The sequence below is a fragment of the Lynx canadensis genome, chromosome A1 (genome assembly GCF_007474595.2).
Source record: "Lynx canadensis isolate LIC74 chromosome A1, mLynCan4.pri.v2, whole genome shotgun sequence".
In the NCBI taxonomy this organism is placed as follows: Eukaryota; Metazoa; Chordata; class Mammalia; order Carnivora; family Felidae; genus Lynx; species Lynx canadensis.
In genome coordinates, this window is record NC_044303.2 from 128770624 (window position 1) to 128788698 (window position 18075).

General features: G+C 40.4%; 1 protein-coding gene across 1 annotated transcript in view; it reads right to left on the bottom strand.

Moving 5' to 3' along the window:
- The window catches only part of ELOVL7 (ELOVL fatty acid elongase 7), a 73898-nt gene extending 59923 nt beyond the window's left edge, over positions 1 to 13975 (bottom strand). Inside the window, exon 1 of the mRNA XM_030321563.1 lies at positions 13915 to 13975. The gene's annotated coding sequence lies outside the window, so the exon portion shown is untranslated. The remainder of the gene's footprint in view (positions 1 to 13914) is intronic.
- Positions 13976 to 18075: the final 4100 nt, after the last annotated feature.

The following is an 18075-nucleotide window of genomic DNA, read 5'->3' on the forward strand; positions in this document are numbered from 1 at the left end:
AGTACTTGTGGAAAAAAAAAAAAGTAAAACATTTTTTGAAAGATTTCAATCATCTTATATACTGAACTTTCCTGGATAATTCAAGGATATTACTGAGAGCAGGGGTATCACAACAGTACCCTCTGTGACTACTGGGGCTGAAGGTATGACCTTTGCCTACAGTAAAAACTTCCAAACTTCCAGGCATTTCAAATACCTGCATCTGCTTTTAATAGATTTCCTGTCCCCTCCCTTGTTAGCCATCACACTTGGCTTGTCACCAGCATTCCCATTGCTATAAGATCCTACTTATTCTAATTTACTGTCCCTAATCTGCTATGGGAGGGGAAATAAAATAACCAATAATGTTGGACTATGTAAAATAATGCGAAAAAGAATATGATTAAACACCAGAGGCTCTCTCTAAAGATCAAACAGAAGTTTACTCAATGGACTTCAGGACACTGTTTTCTCTGCTCAGGTATGATTGCTCTGCTTTCTTACTGTTTTCAATAGCATTTTAGGATCAAAACTTCCTGATAAATGCCTTCTGGGTTAGCATACTGTTCTGTATTTACGTGACCTTCTTCATTCAATTCTAAGAAAATGATTATTATTAAGGTCTTAGTCTTGTTTAACAAATTAAAAACTAACACAGATTTAGGACAGGATTTGTATTTATCCTGGGTCTGCAAAAGATTATTTCCAATTGAAAATGAAATCTATAATTTGGTTATTTTAATCAAATAAAAGATTTTCCCAAGGAAAATGAAGTTACATTTCTAGGCTAGTAGACATATTGATTTAATGCAAAATATACGTAAAGTATATTTGTAGTAAAGAATAGTGTTGCTAAATACCATTACTTAATGTTTAAGGTAAATAATTTTGATATGAAAGATTCTGGAAGCAACAACTTACACGAACATTTCCCCCCACTATTTATCTAGATAGAAAAATATAGCTTAGTTCAATCTTGTCTTGGTGTGGGCCTCTCTATTTACGGCCTTTTCGAACAATAGCTCAGCATCAGCAAGCAGAAATTACAGATAATACAAGATTAAAACAATGACTTTCCTACAATAGTGGTCTTGGTGAATATTTACAAACATATTTCTAGGTAAACATAGAAAGACTTTTCTTTCTAATTAGTTATACACAAGATACTTAAATAATTTCCACGGAGTCTCCTTCTGGTGGGGGAGGAGAGAGGCAAGGGAGAAATTCTAGTTCTTCTGGCTTTATCTACCATTATGAGTTTTAACCACCTGATCTTTGAAATATTTCACAAGTACAAATTCTAACTGCCCCTTCATAAAGTTATTACCTAGAAGAGGCCACCTTGGTTAAAAGCCTCAAAGTAAATGAGCATGTAGTTTGTTCACCTCACCTTCAATGATTACCAATGCAGAGAAATAAAGAAATGTCCAGAATCTCAAACAAAGCATTTCCCAACCCAGTTTCTCCAAGACAAGTTTTGGCACCACAATCCACCCATGCTTCCAGGCTTCAAACCTTGCCCTCTATCTTTCGCTCATCCAGACCTTCTTCTCCGCTTTTCCTTCATTCCTCTGCCCTTCTCCGTCCTTTCCATTCATACAGGCACATGCCCATCTAGGCTCTGTCCTGCTTGACGGGCCAACTTCTTCTATTTCACATCTAACAGAGTCACAAGCCAGCGACCTGAACTGCCCAGCTGAAAGCACTGTGACTAGGTCTTTTCTCTTTTCAGAACCCTCCAGTAATTTATAATGTCGTGTTGAACCAAGCTGTAATTCGTACTTATGGACTTGTTTAACTGGACTTCATTTACCCTTTACTCTCCCCTCATACTCTGATTCCTGATCAACTACTCTCTTAGCCAAGACGATTTTCTTGCTGTTCCCTGAATTCTCTCTGACACACCTTCGCAATAACTGAAACAGGAATAAATTATTCAGAGACACTCAAGATTTTGCCTTTTCTTTAAAAGTTTTGCACCTTTAAGAGGATAACAATTGTTTATTTTATTACAATGGTGTGATAATTGTACTGTAGTCATTGTTAAGTTCTTATCTTTTGAAGATAAACTGAAATATTCACAAATGAAGTAAGATTAGCCATGAGCCTGGGTGATGTGTACATCCAGTTCATTATATTGTTCTCTCCTTTTATAAATATGGTTTTTTTTAAAGGAAGAAATAAAATTTCCATGTTGCAAATGCTTGTAAAGGTTTTTATTAAAAGTATGCTAGATGATTCTTGTTCTTCATCTAAACAGTTCTCAACTTTTTTCCTCAAGAAAAACTTCAACCACATTTTAAAAATGGCCTTTAAGAAGCTGCAAAGCAATTTATTAAAATGTTCGCAAGAATAATTTCTGCTTGGTGGTATTACAGGTGATGGGTTTTCTGTTACAAGTTTTTTGTTTCATTTCCCAACTTCTAAAATCTGCATACACTTTTTCATAGTCAGAAAATAATCTGATTTTTCTGATTATATGAAAGTATTATTTTTCACATCGGGCACTGAAAATCTGTCTATATCATAAATCTCTATAGTCTATGTTTACTGTGAAAAATATGAATGAAAAACATGAACATGAATCTCCAGTTATCTATAAAATACCCTGTAGTTTGACAGTAAGATGGCAAGGCAACATTTTTATGATCACTTGGGAAGTGCATCCTAAGATAATTCTGGAATGATAGACTGGTAAGATTATGGACTCATTTTGGCAAGACCATCTTATTGACTCCTACAACTGCTCCTAATGGACACTCTAAGAGCAAACGGTCCAGAGGAACTGGGCATTTCTGGGAATGTGATATGCAATATTGTACACAATTTTCATTTTAAGCTTGGCTTGGGTAGGGTTCCTGCCTGGATACTGATATATAGCTGTATTTTGTTTTGTTTTCTCCTCTTTTGCTGGTGTTGGTTTTTGTTTTTTAGGTGAAGATGGAGATAGAAGAGAGGGAAAGTTTCTCTTTATCCTTGAATGAGAGAAAACAGTTTATGTGGTTTTGACTTTTTTGCCCCCGACATCATTCTCTCCTCTTCCATCTGCACATCACTTTATTTGGTGCAGAACTAGTTGCCCATTCTCTATGTGAGACCTAGCTGAGAGGCTCTCAAAGACCTTGCTCACAGTTCTATAACTCAGACTGAGAGTCAGTATCAGAAACTACAAGGTCACTGGAGGAAGGGCTCATGTCTCCATTCATTTATTCAATAAATATTTGAGCACCTACTATGTGCCAAGCACCCTTCTCCACACCAAAGATACACCAAGATCTCTATTCTCATGCAGTTAACTTGTATGGGAAGACACACAAGTAAACAAAGACAGACACAAACATAAATAAGACAAATAGTGACAAAAGTTCTGAAGAAAACGAAACAAAACAGAGTGATATGACAGGGTCACCGAGGACAGAGGGCTGTTAACAGTACAAGTGTAGTTAGAAAGATCTAGAACACCTGAGTAGATATGAAGGGAAAGTGGTCCTGGAGGGGACAACAAAGGCAAAGGCCTAGAGGCAGGAACAAACTTAGTTTAAGTCAGACGAACAGAAAGCAGAGCACAAGGAGGAGAGAGATGCTGGATGCCTTGGGGAAGTGGATACATAAGGTCTTGAGGCCTAATTGAAGAGTAGGGGTTTTATTCTGGGTCCATCTAGGGAAACCATCAGAGGCTTATTTGTTGTTGTTGCAGTAAACTATTTCTTTTCCTTTTTTAAAATTATGGTAAAATACACATAACAGAAGCTTTACCATCCTAGCCTTTTTTAGGCGTATTGCTCAGCAGTATTTAGTACATTCCTATTGTTCTGCAACCACAGCCACCAACTACCTCTAGAATTCCACATCTTGCAAAACTGAAAACTCTTATCAGAGGCTTTTAAGCAAAGCAGTGACATGATCTGACTTATGTTTTTAAAAATTAACTTGGTTGCCTGGTAAAAAATTGATTGTAGTGAGACAGTAGGATTAGGAGTTTATTGAAGTAGATAGATTGAGGATACATTTTGTGCACATAGCTGACACAATTGCTGCTAATTTGGATGTGGGCATAAGATAAAGACAGAAACGAGGAAAGGAGATGACTTCTAGATTTTTACATCTCCAGCATCTAGCCCAAGCAAATAGCTAACGTTCAATTCATAAATAAATAGAAGGCTTTTTTTCCTAGAGAACTAGGACAAGAGAAATGAAAACTACCATACATGCAGGAGATGATATCTTTTTTCGGTCTGTACTAATTGCATCCTTGTAACACGGATAAAGTCTACACAGTTGGTTCATGCCAACATTATATGCTTAATTCCAACATTAACATTAAAGGCTAATACTTTCCCATGCACACAGTTAAATTTTAACAAGCATTTTACATGTATTACTTCATGTCTTTCCTAAATCAGTAGCTTTTATCCTGTGAGACTACAGTGCTATGGGCCATGTTCCTGAAGATTACATATGCACAAACAAGTTTGATGTTTGGGAGAGTTATGGACCTTCTGAATTCCATCCATGGACCAGCAGGCTAAGATGCCCTGCTCTACCTTGTGTGAGTTGCTATTGTCTATCACTATGAGAATCTAGACCTTATTAGTCCAGCCCTCAAGACTTTGAAGAAATACTTTCGAACAGTTTACCTTCATTAACATCCATAATAAATGAGTTATCAAGAGCCAGTACTAATGTAAAAATATCTTTGCATCTTTAGCAAAACTGTTATTGCAAGTATTATAAATGGAGTTATTCAAGATCCTCTTTATAACACCAATGTGATAAATGCCTTCTACAATTCATTTCTGGGAAAAATATTACCTTACAACATTTTTGTTTTATTGTTTCAAAAAAACTAAACCATTAGAGTCGTGGAAACATTTTCTTATTTTTTCAATATGAGCTCCCAGCTAACAGTTAAAATTTAGTGTTCTGTTTATCACAACTACATTACCCACATTTTCCCCTTGTAGGCTTGGGTCTTCAGGTACTTATTGTGAAAACTTCAAATCTTTTTTGGAAAAAAGTGGAATGTAAATTATACATTATCTCATGCAAACTTTGCAACTGTCCTATTTCCTAAGCATATTATCTGCTCTCTTCCATGCTATTTTTCTAAACACGAGAAAATAGACTCGAAAGCCAAATACAGCAAGTGGCAGGATGTATAGTTAGATTATCTGTATTACAGATCCAGGTTTACCACTTGCCACCCAAGTGACCTTGGCAAAAATCACTTGAATTTCTGAGCCTCAGATTTCTGGTTTCTAAAATTCAGTTAAAAGCCCACATCACACAGGGTTGCAATAAGGACTGAGATGATGCATGCGAAAAGTTTTTCATGACATATAAAAGCAAAGAGGCAGGAGGAGGAGGAACAGCAGCTGCTGTAGTCCATGCTTGCCTGTTAATAAGAAGATGACTAACAACAGCCCTTCCTCTGTCTGCTGATGAAAGGCCAAAGGTTGGGACTCGGCAGATTTTTCAGGGGGTGCCCAGCAAAGCAATGGGCACAACTCATTCCACCCCTACCCAGCCCCACAGATGCCTACTTCCCTGAGACTGTCAGGCAGCCACCTAAAGGGCGTGGACTTGGGCTAAGGAAAGAGAATGAGGACAGGAAGGGATTGTTAGATAAGACAACAGGGCTTGGCCAGGAAGGTTTAGTCATCTTTGCTAAGATAATGTATTTTTCTTCTTTTACATCTTCAGTCATAGTTCAGGGTCAGGTTTTAACATACACAGGCCTGAGGACAACATTATATTGTTTGAGTTTCAGGTCTCCCTCATGTAACACAGGGGAAACATAATACTGGCCCTGTTCATATTCTACAGTAAAGTGTAGGGAATAATCAGTGTTGTTACTTGCAGACAAAGATGGGGTGGGGCAACTTAAGAACTTCAAAATTCAGTAGTAAAGGCAGCCTGCTTTCTGGGGAAATAAAGAGTGTAGACTCAGCTGACTGGCTCAAAAGGTTAGATGTCATGAGGATTGTCTTTGTATTAGGATAAACTATATGCAATTGCCAATCAGAGTTAGGGCTAACAAAGAAAAATAACTACTAAGCTATAAAAGCACCTGGACTCTGATCAGGAGAAGGTGTTTCCACTTCCAGGATGATAAATCAGCTAGTGGCCTTGGTGAAACAACTTGGCTTCAATGGGCCCCAGTTTCCTCATCTATCAAAGAGGAAGCCTAAATGATCTCTAAGGTCCTTTCCAGGTTAAAACACTTCAACATGTCATTAAGAAATTATCTCCATGCTCATGTGCCAATAAAGGTTCCACCTCCTCCCCATAGGTGCCAAGACAACTCTGAGGTGTATCCTGCCCTGAGGGAAGCCCAGCTGCCCACAGTGGCAGGAGCAGCATCTTGACCAACACATCCTATTCTAGCTACCTCCTCCCCCTCTCTCTGTTGATCATGTCTAGAATCACCCCTCCAATAAAGGGCTTACCAAAACCACAAAACAACAAAACCCCTATATTAGAAATTCAGATGAAAAGTACTACCTTATGAAGTGGTAAGAGCAGAGGCATATGAGTGCTAGAGATCAGACTAAACTGGATTGGATTCCCAGTTCTGTTACTAACCACATGACTCTGGACACATTGCATAACTCTGATATGGCATGAGTCTCCTCGTCTAGAAAATGAGAACAAAATGACCTTCCTGGTAGGGCTGCTGTGCAGATTACATGAGATAAGGCATATAGAAAATGGTTTACAATGCCTGGCATATACCAAATAGTCAATAAATGCCATACTTTTATTTTTTTGCATTTAAGTTTGGTCTTTTTTCACTAACTTGTAATACTTCAGAAGAAAATAATTACTATACTGCCATAACTGGTATTTGAATCTAGAATAAGTTACACCTCACCTAATCCAACTTTCAGATTAGCAGCACTACGAAATTTATTAACAAACTAGCTAATCCTATACTATGGTTTTTTTCTTTTTTTTCCAGTTTTTGCTTTCAATTTTTATGGCAGTCACTTAAGGGAGGTGGAAATCAACTCTAGGTTCTATATATTGGTTCACATTACTAATACAAACTTAAATGCTATAGGGCTGCTAAAAGCCGAACTCAAAACAGTATGAGTTATATGCCATTAGCATAATATGGTAAGCAAAGAAAAAAATCTGTATGTGCCCTGCTTTTTACATTCCCAATGGCAAAGTTTTACTTTGGTAATGTAGTAGGCCCAAAGAACATCTACAGAGGCAAAACTTCTGACTACTCACTATCCTACAGCATAAACTATTACAGTTAGACTAACAGCATCAGCAGTTTTGACTGGTTCTGGTTAGTTAATAAAAAAAAAGTTGTTTCAAGAATCAAAAAATTATATACACACCATATTTACTTTACCTTAACACATAAAAATATGCATTAATTCCCCAATTTCCCAAAGTAATTCCAAGATTTTCCTTGAAGAATTCCTCCCCAATATTTTTATTATATTAACTACACTCAGAATTTATTTTCTACAATTTCTAGTTTTAATTTCCTAAGTAGATTGAGAACTAAAAAACAAAGACAAAACAGCAAAACAAACTTGTAAAGCAAGGTCAGGATATTTTCTTCCAAATTTTCATAATTTTCTCTCCAATTTTTTAATAGTTTTTCTGCCCACTTTTTTAGTCTCTCACTTTTATGGACTCTTTCTAAAGAATTCAACATTCCCGGGCACCTGGGTGGCTCAGTCCATTAAGCCTCCAACTTCGGCTCAGGTCATGATCTCACAGTTCGTGCGTTCAAGCTCCACATCAGGCTCTGTGCCGACACCTCCGAGCCTGGAGCCCGCTTCAGATTCTGTGTCTCCCTCTCTCTGCCCCTCCCTCTGCTCACACTCTGTCTCTCTCTCTCTAAAATAAACATTTAAAAAAAATTTTTTTTTTAAACAATTCAACATTCCTTTCACAGAAACCAATACTCTTCTTTTGCACTCATGTTTCATAGATTTACACGACTATTACTGATATTTAAATGATCTAATCATAATAACACGTGTAACTGCCACGAACAGGCTTATGATAAATACTGTTGAGACAGTAACCCAGCAGTTGTAGAAATGAACACGCTGCACTCAACCTACTTTCTGGGAAAATGAAGAGTGTAGGCTTGGCCGATTGGCTCAAATGGTTAGATGTTAAGAGGATTGTCTTTGTATTAGGATAAACTATATGCAATTGCCAACATCTAACTCTTTTACCTAGAGCAATGGCAAGTGCCTACGTTCAACCTAGTATTTTTAAAGAAATATTAGCTATACTTAATGTTAAATATATCTACTAGACATTTTTTTCCCTCCCTTTAAACAATGATTAGTAGTTCCTGCAGCTTTATTTTTCAACTTCCACTCTACATTTACTCAGGAACTCACCCTAAGCTACTGAATAATCAGTATCTGGACTCTGGTTTCCTAGGAATGTTACTTCTGCCTCCCACCTTGCTTCAAGTTAAAGACACACCTGTTAGAATTTCAGAGACTGAAGGTATAAGCATGTGCCTTCTAGATAACTGAATGAAAAACATCAGAGGGATTAAAATGTGAGATCAGCATTAGTTTGTTTATTTGTTTCTGAGATACAAATCTTTTTAACCCACCTGCCGAGAGAAGGCAAGAAAAAGACAAGCAAGAAGGGGATTGGGCAGAGAAGCCCTTGGACAGACCTAGGGTTAAGTCATCCTTAAATATGAGCACCCTTTAGGGGCTCCTGGATGGTTCAGTTGGTTGAATGTCTGACTCTTGCTTTTGGCTCAGGTCATGATCCCAGTGTCATGGGATCAAGCCCCACATCAGCCTCAATGCTGAGCATGGAGTCTGCTTAAGATTCTCTCTCTTTCTCTGCCCCCCTTCCCTGCTTATGTACACACTCTCTCTAAAAATAAAATAATAATAATAATAATATAATAATAAATATGAGCAGCCTTCACTGTCCCTGTTCTGTCATTTGATTATAATAAACAAAAAAATTACAAAGGTGTTATTAAGACAAAACCCAGAAAGCTGGGACAGGAAGGAGGACAGGCTGTATTTAAATGAGGAGCTACTAGTCAACCCTCTTTTTCTAGTTTTCTCTTCTACCACTGACCCAGAAAGTCTAAATCAGGTTTTTCTTTGTGATTGCACTTATGCCCTCACCAAAGTACCATATGATATCAGAACTCTACTGTCTCATGTACCCTCTAAAACAGCAATCCACAGAGTCAATATGCAAAGTGGGAAGAAGCTAAACATTGTAATTTTACTTGGGTTCAAATCCTGGCTGCATACTTCCAACAGTGTATACTAAGTACCTTTCTTCACTCTCCTGCACTCATGTATACTATGAGAATTATGGTGCAGATCTTGCCAGCTTCAGAGGATTCATGAGCAAATGCATGAAAAGTGCTTTGCTGCAACTATTATTGATATCTAAAAGATGCCAAAACGTTTCATCTCGTAACTGTCAATAAAAGATTTAAAACTGAACTGCAAGATTGGGTATTTTATAAACATGCAGCACAAGGACACCGATGAAAGCTTACTTTCTGTTCCAAAATTGTTATGCAAACAGAACATAAGCAAGATATCAAGCGGAAACAATGTTGGTGACTGTCCTTTCCAAAGAGAAATGAGCTACGAGATAGCAATCAGGTAGAGAAGAGAGATAAAGCCTCCAACAGGGGGAGGAGGAGAGCTTTCAGAAAGGTGAAGTTGCAAATGCCAGAGGGATGCTTTTAAAATTCAAATGTGAACAGGTCCCTCACTTCCTTGAACATTTTCAATGGCTCCCCACTGATTTTAGGATAAACTCCAAATCCTTCAGGTCCAACAAGGCTCTTAGCAACCTCACCTCACCTCATACACTCCTCTGCAGTTGTTTTATAGTATTTCCAATTTCAGCACAGCATCTGCATTCTCTCAGCCTGAATGTGATTTCCTGCCTTCATCTCATTTCTCTGCTGCCCTAACACTCTTCCTTCTTTTAGCTCAGGAGCATGATTTTGTCTGCCTTCCTCCATGTGACTTCTCCAACACTCTGTGTTTCTCACAGTTTTTCACACTGTACTGGAACTGTTTGCCTCTCTGCATCTCACACAGACCTGGCCTGGCTTTAGCATTCTGCTGCTCACCTTGCCTGACACAAAACTGACACTCATTTAAATGTTTACTGAACACACAACTTCTGAAACTCCCTACTTTGGGCCAGATTTATCTCTATTACCTTGTATTAGAGAGGACAAAGAAGGTAGGTAGCTGTTGTTTGAGGGCTGTGAGGCTGCTTCTCAAGAGAGATGAAAATCTGCCTTTCACCTGGCAGACTTATGTTATACGTTATACAGTAACTTAGTGCACCTGAATAATAGCCTGTTTAGAAATATTTATGATGGTGTGGCTACTTCTATCATTAACTAAATGGATAGTTTTACTTCCCAATGTAATAACATGTGCGCTTTTAATATATTTAAGTAAATTAGGAATAATTAGAAATCTCAACTTTTTTTTAGAAGACCAGTCTTATAAAGTGCCAAATTTGCATTAGTTTTCAACTTTTTCATAACTTGTGAGTGGTCCAAATTGGATGAGTATCTCAGAAACACATGTGAGATACAGTCCGCTCTCAAAATGTATTCATGGCATGCTTCTTTGCATGCTCTATGACGTGTTGTACTGAAATTCAAGGTTAGTTCTCAATTTAATACACTAATACATATACAGAGTCTCCAAAGTTACTTGTTTGGTAAACAACATTCTAACATATCCTAAAACTGATGTTTGCACACATAGGACACCAAGAAGAATAACCAGTTAACATACTTGGGAAAGTCCTATTTCTTCCATTCAACTACAAATTATCTGAGGACATGGGTTTTCTTTTACATACATTCCAGTGTCTGACATAAACAAACTCCAGTTTATAAAGTGACATATCTGTCAAAGTAAGTATTGCTACAACTTAGATTTATAAGTGTTGTTTAGTGCACCTGTTCAACAATAGAGGATTAATTTATGAAATCACATTACAGTTGCTAGAATATGACACAAACAATAGGAATTTGGGAAATCGGATAAGATGAAAAATGCTTACTAGGTATTACATTAAAATCAAAGAATACTAAAATTCTACATGTACTATGATGTAGGAAAACATGCATAGAACACATGGAGAGAAACAAAGGCAAAAATCACAAAATATCCATTTTGGTAGAATTATGCCCAGTGGCTCAAAACTCTCATTGGTTCCCTTTTCTTACCATTTAGGTACCTTCTTGGTTTTGTCTTCTCACCTCAAACCTATGTAGGCACAGCCAACTGTTTCCAAACAGTTCCTCTTGGGACTAGTCCAGGCTCACATTACCTTATACAGAAGTTTTGGGAACAGGTTCCTATTAGGCATGTCTGCAGTCTCATCCCACTACCATCATATCTCCTACCAGAATAAGACAGTCATTCTGCTGCTAAATATGTCTACTGTGGTAATCTCATTTGTGTTTTATGCACTTTTAGGTATGTGTTATATTTTACAATAATATACTTTTTTTTTTTTTTTTTTGTAATTTACTGTGGTTGGTTCCTGTCTTGTTTTGCTAAGAATAGGATTCATCATTCTCTGCGGATATGGTCCTACTTCCACACTTCTAACTGTAGGGCTTACTCAGGATAACTGGGTTCCTCCTAGCTGCAGCAACTAAGTCACCAGAAGCTTTCCTCCCCCTCCAGGATGCTTGCCAGCTCCTCCATGTCTACCAATGTAAGCTTCTTCACACCCTGTAAAACCTGGCCCACCTGTGTGCTACCGTAATTCACATTGCATCATATGTGGCAAACATTTAGCAAGTAACTACTAATTGTAAGGCCTGAATATTTAATGTTCTAAGCTGCTTACAATATTTTTTGTGGATGTGGAACATTTATAAGAGAAGATACCCAACTGGAGAAAGTGACATATGATAAGTGATGAATGAGTGTTCAGAGGTCGTGAAGGAGGAGACTAGGGAAGAAGGGCTGGGGAGGGGGTAAGGTTCGATGAAAGCTAGAAGGAAGAGACATTATAGAAGTTGAAGAGATACATCATGATTGGGAGAGAAGTGATATGAGACAGGACTGCTGAATTTTGCACCTGAGTGACTAGGATAATGATGGGGCCCGTGACATAAATGATGTTAACTAGAAATGCTTTGAGGCAAAGCAGGGCAAGTCCACAAGGAATATTACAATATAAACTGACAGATGCTACTCTAAAACTGAGTAAGATACATGGAAAGCACAGAATCTTAAGGCAGCTAACTAGAGGCGATAACTAAAGTAACAAGGTTCTGTGAAATCTCTAAAAAAATAATGATAATAATGATAAATAAAATAAAAAAGAACCTAAACTAGTCCAAAGTCATGCAAGAGGGAATGTGAGACTGAGAACCTGATCAGTGATGCTTCAAGGAGCTCAGGACTTCAGGAAATAAGGAGGAAGAAAGGAATTCTAGGCGAGGCAGTATGCACAGTGGTTAAGGGCCCCAGTGCTGGTCCTGAGCCCCGGAGTTGGAATCCTCTCCTGCTACTTGAGAGTCCTTGAGCAAGATACCAAGTATTCATTCCCTCATCCATAAAGTGAGATAACATAATAATTTTACCCCACAGGATTGTGGTGAGGATTAAGAGTTAATGAAAGTTTTCAGAACAGTGCCTGGCACAAAAACTCTCGATAAATGTCTGCCGTTGAGGGGAAAAGATTTTTTTCTAGTCCTCAGCGACCTCGGGGACAACAATTTCTGGCCAGCAGTAGGAGCAGGAATTACAAAGTAAGGGAATTAATAAGCAAGTGAACAGTAAAATGGCAAAGGCAATCACAAAGTATGGATGATTCTTCCACGGCGGTTAAACAAAAAAATCGAGCTGTGAAACAAAAAGTAACCTGTGAGCATAGGGTTAAGTGAAAATGCTTTCTGAGGGGATAGCTCAGCAAGAGGGGAAAGATTTGGCTCGCCAAAACTATTCTTGAGTGGGAGTGGGACTTGTTTCTCCTACCACACAGGGAGGTGGACAGGTGTAAGACCGGACCCTTCCTGTCCCGGCTCCCCAGGAGCTCGAAGGAGCGCTCGCTCGGCATCCGGTAACTTTGAATCAGCGCTGGCTGATTGGGGGGGGAGGGGGGGCGGGCGATTTCCCAATCAACGATACCCTGGAAGATGAAACAACAGGCTTTCCCATCTCCATCTCCAGCACGACCTGTTCTATGGCTCAGTAGTCATCACCCTCCTCAACCAGCAGCAGTCGCTGGGACACCGTGCAGCTCAGAGAGCCAAAGAGGCAGCTCCCCGCTGCGAGAGCAGCACCCCCCCCCCCCAAGTTCATTCCGACCTCAAGGACACAAAAGCGCCCCAGACGGGAAGGAACCAGTAAGAAAGGGGCTCGGGAATTCCGGTAATGGGGGGGCGGGGGGGGGGAGGCTGCGGCTAGGGAGGTCAGAGCCCGGAGCTGGGAAAGTGACCTCGGTGGCCAAGGTCGAGGAGGTCCCTCCAGTCCCAGGGGCGAGCACCTTTGCCCTCCCGCCCGGAGCACCAGGGTCCCCGCCCGTAGGGAGCGCTCGGGGAGGCTCAGAGCCCTGGGGCGGCCCGGGAGCACCGGCCCTCTGGGATGCCGGGGCGGCGGGGGGCTCCCAGGGAGCGCGCAGGTGAGCGCGGCGGCCCCGCCCTCCCGCGGGAAGGGCCTTCTCTCTCTGCGCCCACAGGCCGCGGTTCGAGAACTTCCGAAGCGCCTGCACACAGCCCGGGGAGGGCCTGGCCACGCTCCCGGGTTTCCCGCACCCGGATCCCGCCGCCGCGCGCTGCGCCCAGGTTCCTCCATCCGGCTGCTCCGGACTCGTGTTGGCGGGGTCTCTCTCCCTTCCCCCATCTCTTCTCCGCACCCCGGAAAAGTTTGGTCCCAGCGCAGGGGCTGGGAGTCCGGCACTCACCCCACGGAGAGCGGAGCCGAAGCGGCAAGGCGCGCGCGGGAGCAGAGGGCGGCGGCGGCGGGCGGCGGGCGGCGGCGCGAGCGCAGAGCTCCTCACAGCGGCCCCTGCTGCTCCGGCCGCCGACAGAGCTGGAAAAGGGGAGGAGGCCGCCGGGATGTCACCTGCCCGCTCTCCCACCCCGCCGCGTGACGCGGCGCAGCACCGCCCCCGCCCGCCGCCGCCAGGTACCCGCGAGGGGCGGGAAGGAGGAGCCAGCCGCCATCCGGGAACGAGCGCGCAGCCTCCGCCCGCCTCAGCGCCCAGACCCTCGGAGCCCCGCGGGCCACTTTGGAGTACGGGTTCTGGCCTTTGGACTGTTATGTTTCTTTTTGAGCACCGATGCCATCCCTTGAGGTCATCTCGAGGCGTGACATAAATAGTGTGAAAGTTGTCGTCATGCATGACTCAGGAATGAGTTGTAGAAAAATGTGAGAAGAGGAAACCTGGTCCCGGTCAGGCCGGAGTGGAGAGAGGGAGAAAAGAAGGAATCCCCGCTCCTGAAAAAGCTATTGGGAGGGTCAACTCCTTTTTAAAATGGAGGCCACCACGGCGAGAAGCCCAATTTGGGTCAACTCCATCCCTGCTTAGTAAGAAACTGGCAAAAATTGCTGCAAATATTGGGGAGTTGAGGGGGTTTTTAGAGCAGTGGGGAGCAAATATAAAATCTAAATTAACTTTTTTCCTGATTAGTCACTGCAAAGAACAAAGTCTAGCAAACTGGTTTCTCCTTATCCGCCGCTGTGGGCTTGGGGAGTGAGATGAGGATAATGCAGGGCGTGTGTATGCGCGCTCAATTATTTTTTAACTTGTCTGGCCTTGTGTCTAGTTACGATCTTCTTAACCTTTGTTGAGTTTTGGGATCGGGGCATCGGTAGCTGGGAGGCAAAATAGGAGTGGGAAGAAGTTAGGCAAAACCATGAACCGGAATTGAGTTGTCTTCTAGAAACCTGAAACATAGCCTGACAGGTTGCAGTCCTGAGCCAAGCTGGTCTGTTTGTGCTGTAAGTTTCAAGAATTGAATCGACAAAGGATACAGACCACCAGGTATCTTGGGTAAGGAGAACATTCAGTGGGCCAGAAGCATATTTTCCTTACATAGCAAGTTTGCCTTCCATGACTAACCCTAATCTTGCATTGAACAAGAGGTTTTGAATGTTTTATGTAAAATGTTGAGAACCCACATAGTAACTGTTGAAAGGAATGCAAAACACATGAAAGCTCAAGGTGAGCTTGAGAATGTTGAAGTCAAGGGAACTGAAGATTTCTCCCTCTTTGTAGAAAAACTCTGCTTTCATAATAAAGACATGAATATAGTTTAGTAGATTTGTAAAATTCCTTTGTGAATTGGAGACAGTTGCTTAATTGTATTTCCCTTTGAGTCTATCTTTCTAGTCTATCTCTAAATATCTGTATATATTTATGAAACTTCAAATATGTAGAATGTCAAACAGATTCTTTCATTTAACAAATGTTTATTGAGTACTGCTATATTCCACGCCCTGAAGATTCAACACACAGGATAACACACGGAAAAATATCCTCTCTTCTTGTAGAATGTACATTCATTCTAATTGGAGACTGTAGATGATAAATAAAATATGTAGTGTTCATGTTATGATAACTGTGATGAAGAAAAATTAAGAGGGAAAAAGGAGGGGATTTGAAGATGGTTAAAGCGGTTAGGGAAGGCTTCAATGGAAGGAGGCATTTGAGCCAAAATTTTGAGGAGGTGAGGTGACAAGCCTGTGTGTTTACCTTGGTAACAGCATTCTAGTCAGTGGAACAGCAAGGCTAAAGGCCCTGAGGCATGAGGGTGCCTGAGATATTCATGTTCACAGAATAGGAAGGAGGCCAGAGTGGTTGAAATGGGATAAGTGAGGACATTAGTAATACATGAGGTCAAAGAGTTAAGGGAAGCATTTTTTAGTAAAGAAGTGACATCCCCTGACTGAAATTTTATTTTATTTTATTTTTTTAGAGCACTTTTATGTCACAGCATTATTGAGCAAAATTGAGCAGAAGGTAGAGATTTCCCATCCGCCTCCTGTCCCCACTCATGCATAGCCTCTCCCATATCCCCTCAAGAGGGATACATTTGTTACAGTTGATGAGCTTACACTGACAGATGTTAGTACCTAAAGTTCATAGTTTACATTTGTGTTTACTTTCGGCATGTATATTCTATGGGTTTGTACAAATGTATAAGGACATGTATCCACAATATAGTATCATACGGAGTAGTTTCACTGCTCTAAAAATCTTTGTGCTCCACCTATTCATCCTTGCCTTCTCCTTAACCACTGACAACCACTGATCTTTTTACTATTACCCATAATTTTGCCTTTTCCAGAATGCCATATAGTTGGAATCATACAGTAGGTAGCCTTTCAGGTTGGCTTCTTTCACTTAATAAGGTGTATTTAAATTTCCTCTCATGTCTTTTCATGACTTGATAGCTCTTTTTTTCTTTAGAACAGAATAATAATCCATCTGGATATGCCACAGTTTATTTACCCATTTACTCATTGAAGGACATCTTGGTTACTTCCAAGTTTTAGCAATTATGAATAAAGCTTCTATACACATCCATGTGCAAGGTTTTGTGTGAACATTAGTATCAACTCCTTTCGGTAAATACCAAGGAGCACGATTTCTGGTAAGAGTATGTTCAGTTTTGTAAAAAACTATCAAACTGTCTTTCAAAGTGTCATTTTGCATTCTCACCAGCAATGAATGAGAGTTCCTGTTACTCCATAGCCTCATCAACATTTGGTGTTGTCAGTCTTCTGGATTCTGGCCATTCTAATAAGTGTGTGATGGTATCTCATTACTCTTTTTATTTCTTTTTGATGACATACGGCATGGAACATTTTTCATATGCTTATTTGCCATCTGTGTATCTTCTTCAATAGGGTACTTATTAAAGTATTCATCAAACTTTTAAACAGATTATTTTCTTTTTGTTGAGTTTTAAGAGTTCTTTTTATGTTTCGGGTAACAGTCCTTTATAAGATATGTTTTTGCAAACATTTTCTGCCAGTCTGTGGCTTGTCTGCTCTGATAAGTTGTGATTGTGATTGTATCTGCCTGTCTCTCCAATTTTAGGGGCAGCAGTTTGCCATGTGACTCCATTTCTTTTACAGATCTAAAAAGAGTCGTTGACTTTTCAATTTGTTCAGTTATTTATTTATTTATTTATTTATTTATTTATTTATTTATTTTTAATTATTTCTTTAATTTTACATCCAAGTTAGTTAGCATATAGTGCAATAATGATTTCGGGAATAGAATCCAGTGGTTCATCCCGTACATATAGCACCCAGTGCTCATCCCAACAAGTGTCTTCCTTAATGCCCCTTACCAATTTAGCCCATTCCCCACCCACAACCCCTCCAGAAACCTTCAGTTTGTTGTCTTTATTTAAGAATGTCTTATGGCTCGTGCCCCTCCCTGTTTTTATATTATTTTTGCTTCGCCTCCCTTATGTTCGCCTGTTTTGTCCCTTAAATTCCCCCATATAAGTGAAGTCATATGATAACTGTCTTTCTCAGACTTACTAATTTTGCTTAGCATAATACACTCTAGTTCCATCCATGTTGTTGCAAATGGCAAGCTTTCATTCTTTTTGATTGCCGAGTAATATTCGTATACACACACACACACACACACACACACACACACATATACACATGGACTGATGAATGGATAAAGAAGATGTGGTGTGTATCTCTTCTTTATCCATTCATCCATCAATGGGCATTTGGGCTCTTTCCATACTTGGGCTATTGTCGATAGTGCTGCTATAAACATGGGGGTGCATGTGTCCTTTTAAAACAACGCACCTGTATCCTTTGGATAAATACCTAGTAGTGCAATTGGTGGGTCGTAGGGTAGTTCTAGTTTTAATTTTTTGAGGAAACTCCATACTGTTTTCCAGAGTGGCTGCACCAGTTTGCATTCCCACCAGCGGTGCAAAAGGGTTCCTCTTTCTCCGCATCCTTGCCAACATCTCTTGTTGCCTGAGTTATTAATAGTAGCCATTCTGACAGGTGTGAGGCGGTATCTCATTGTGGTTTGATTTGCATTTCCCTGATGATGAGTGATGTTGAGCATTTTTTTTCC